We start from the raw sequence: 4,011 nt of genomic DNA on the forward strand, positions 1-4,011 counted from the left end.
GTAAAGCAGGGATAGAGGGAAATGGTGGTTTTAAACAACAACAGTTTTGAGTGAAGTACTATGGAATATTTGAAGGGGTAGCAATAGGAGGGAGCAAAAGGCATGGGAATGAGGTTGAAGATGAAAGAAGGGCCTTAAAGGGTCTGAAGAATAGGAGACGGTGGATGCTTCATAGCTGGGGAAAATGTAGAAAGGGTGCTTAGGAGTTGGGATGAGAGGGAGGAAGAAGATTCAGGAGGTTCTCATGGTATAGGCATGAAAACAGGAGTGCAAAGCAGGGCTGCAGAACAGAAGGGAGAAGTGGCTTCAGAAATGGGTGGAAAGCAAGTTTAGTAGTTGCATGGGGAGGAAAAGGGAATCTCTGGTGGGTTAAATGTGGGGGACTGGCAAGGGGGATGGCGAGTGGAGCACAGCCCCTAGTTATTTATATTTTGGAAAAACAATTGGGCCAATTTATTTTTTAATCCCTGATTTTATCAGTATTCTTAAATGTTTGTTTGTTTTCATGTGAACCGCTTAGAGGTTTTGATGTTTAAGCAGTATATAAATCCGGTTAAATAAATAAATAAATAAATAAATCAGTATCACAAGGGGGATACCAATACAGTGGTACCTCGGGTTAAGTACTTAATTAGTTCCGAAGGTCCGTACTTAACCTGAAACTGTTCTTAACCTGAAGCACCACTTTAGCTAATGGGGCCTCCTGCTGCCGCCGCGCCGCCGGAGCACGATTTCTGTTCTTATCCTGAAGCAAAGTTCTTAACCTGAAGCACTATTTCTGGATTAGCAGAGTCTGTAACCTGAAGCGTATGAAACCTGAAGCGTATGTAACCCGAGGTACCACTGTATTCTCTCACTAATTGTTTCGGAGTAACTGCTGCTCACACTAATCTTCTCCATATTCAGTGATACCAAAGCAGACTGTCCTTGAACTCTCCTTATAAGTAAGTAAGTGCTTAGCCCTTTCTATGGTTTAGGTTAAAATCCTTTTGACAGGATTTTGACAGGATCAAGTCCCATTGATCAAAGCTAGACTTACTTCTGAGTAAACGTAGTACTGTACTTAGAATCCCAAGGAAAACAAATGCCCATTCTGACAGATTTGTTTATTTATTTTGTTTTAATATTGAAAAGCCAGAACTGAAAACGAGAACTGTGTTTGTCTTCCAAACAGAGCAAAGGCCATTTCTCAGCAAACAATCTGACACATCAGACACACAAATTAAGGCTTCATCACAGAAATCCAGACAGTAATGTTAATTATAATTGCCAAACTTCATTAACTTTAAGAACCTCATAATGGCTCAGATGCTTTAGAGTAAGTCAACAATCCATAATTCTGCCACATAAAAGGATCACAATTCAGATATACTCTTATGCTTGAGAAACAGGTCCTGACCAAACAAATGTAATGTACAGAAAGTTTATTTCCATCCATCTCAGAATGTTCCAGGAAAGGAACATGAGCTGCTCTCAAGGTCCATCTGATTATTTTTTTAGAGTATGATAAATTAATCTCCTCGGGCAATCTTTTAAAAATATCTTAATTTTTCCAACTTCCTCTTCATTTGTTAGACATTAATATGTGGAGTTATAGTAACAGCATTTGAATTCCCTGCTTTAAATAACTTTAGAATGAGTTGTTTACTTAATGAAGACAATTACAAAAGGCAGCAGCAGCTAAGAGGAATTGCAGGTCCAGTTGAAGTAAGCAGAGTTATCTAAATGTAAATAGAGCCTGGGGCTTGCCACAGAAAATTATAAACTGTCCATTGGGTTCACAAAACTTCATCTGCTGGGCATCTGTCACAGCCAACCCCTTCATGACATCGCAAAACCAGGTGAAGCCTTGGAACAGAAAGGGAGAGAAGGAACTACATACATTGTTGAGTCCCTGCTCCTGCCAACCTAGCAGTTTGAAAGCACGTCAAAGTGCAAGTAGATAAATAGGTACCGCTCTGGCGGGAAGGTAAACGGCATTTCCGTGCGCTGCTCTGGTTTGCCAGAAGCGGCTTAGTCATGCTGGCCACATGACCCGGAAGCTGTATGCTGGCTCCCTCGGACAATAAAGCGAGATGAGCGCCACAACCCCAGATTCGGTCACGACTGGACCTAATGGTCAGGGATCACTTTACCTTTTTACATGTTAAACTGAGGACTTTTTTTCCAGCCAACACTTGCCAGAACTCAGTTCCGGCACCTCTCAGGTGGGCGCCATTGCCATTATAAGAGAACAAGGGAGGCATTCATGGTGAGTTCTGGCACCTCTTTTTCTAGAAAAATAGCACTGGTTATACTTGACATAAAATGGACACTGAAACAGCATCCCACTTTCAAATTGGCCCGCCCCGCCCCACAATGCTTACCCAGTATCTTGATGATACTGTCACACATTCCCGAGCCGAACTACATAAATGATGGCTGCAGCCAGAAGGGGAATGAGGCCAGCTATACTACCCAAACTGAGGCAGAAGGGAGATGAACTGCTGCTTTCGGCACCAACCCTGTGCTATGTGTTTCTTGCACAACACAGCTTCCTCACCTATCTATTCTAAAAAAGGTTGTATGTGCCATACTGTTTATGGTGGGAAATAAATAGAGAACAATGTATCTTAAAAAATAAAATGTGTGAGAACTTGTGTCTAGGACTCGGAAGACCTGGGTTCAAATTCCCAACCAGCCATGAAGGTCTCTGGATGAGTTTGGGCCAGACACTCCAGCTCAGCTCAACCTCCCTTTGTATAGTGGGATCTCAAGAGAACATGGACTCTTAAAAAAATACAAGGATGGGACAAACTTCCACAGGTATTTCTAGAAGAGTGATAGCCAATCATTTGGGCAAGCACACTAAGCCCACACTATGTAGTATTACAACTCCAATCCACACTACTACAGTGCATATAAAATTCTCCTTGTATCCAGAGGCAGGTGTATCTTTAGCTAGTAGCAGGGCAGCACTGAAGAGAAAGGAACAATAGCAGGCCATTATCTAAGGCCACAGGATCTCTTTCTCAAGCACCCTTGTTGAAGTGCACCACCAACACCCCAGGCCCCTTATGGCACCCATGCCACAGGTTGGTCACCTGTACTCAACAATCTGCTGCCTGAAGCAGTAGACATGTATGGCCCTCAAACTAAGTGCCATGTTGGCAACCCCTGGGTGTTATCTGCAGTTGCTCATGTAGAAACTCACTACAAGCCGAGTTAGTGGCTAAGGAGGCCGGTGAGGCCTGAGCCTGCATAGAGAAGCAACCCAATTGTCCAGGAGCTAAAAAGGACCACATGCCAAATATTTAGTCTATAATGCACTGGGCAGTGGGATACCAAGGGTGGCACTAAGGGGGTGCCAGGGTGGCACTGGAGGCATAAATGACTATCAGGCTGTGGGAAACTGGTGTCATCAGTGGATCAAATCCCTCAGTTATGTTGAATTAAACTAAAAAGTTTTAATTGGATTCTGAAGAAACACACAATTAATTGTTCCTGTTCTAAATTTTACGATGCGGCTTATGCAGATCCGTTACTTTGAATAATGCCTTTTAAGAGAATACTAGGAATGAGTTTGTGGAACTAAAGGGGGTGGGAAGCAGCCTGAAAAAAGTTTGGGAACCATTGCATTGCACCCTGGAATAGACAACACTGGGACAGATGGGGAAAGAGTTGCAATGATAATAATAACAACAACAATAATAACAAACCCACACCCTCGTCCGCTGCCTCACGCAGGGGAGTTTCTGCTCTGACAATGAATCCCCGGGCAAACAACAGCCTGCTGCGCTTGCAACCTGCTGGGCCCCCAGTGTAAACCTACCAGCAGCCTTTCCCTGGCTCTTCTGGGCTCAAGGAGGGACCTACCGTGCGTGCGGGTCACTCCACGCAGCCCAGGGTCAGCCGGGGGAGCCGGGGGGGAGGGCTGCGCGGGGAAGGGGCATGGGGAGGCCGAGGGGAGCAAAAAGGAGGCGGCGGCACCCGCCCTTCCCCTCCGCACGGAGCTTGTCCCTCCACCTCCGT

The 4,011-nt window shown here is 44.7% G+C and overlaps 1 protein-coding gene across 2 annotated transcripts in view; it reads right to left on the reverse strand.

The window, feature by feature from the left end:
* CFAP221 (cilia and flagella associated protein 221) overlaps positions 1 to 3,989 on the reverse strand; it is a 33,656-nt gene extending 29,667 nt beyond the window's left edge. The window contains exon 1 of one of the 2 annotated variants that reach the window (XM_028744084.2): positions 3,856 to 3,989. The gene's annotated coding sequence lies outside the window, so the exon portion shown is untranslated. Of the gene's footprint in view, positions 1 to 3,811 lie in introns of both variants that reach the window. The other variant, XM_077935287.1, reaches the window with a different exon arrangement.
* Positions 3,990 to 4,011: the final 22 nt, after the last annotated feature.

This window comes from Podarcis muralis, chromosome 1 (genome assembly GCF_964188315.1).
Source record: "Podarcis muralis chromosome 1, rPodMur119.hap1.1, whole genome shotgun sequence".
NCBI lineage: Eukaryota > Metazoa > Chordata > Lepidosauria > Squamata > Lacertidae > Podarcis > Podarcis muralis.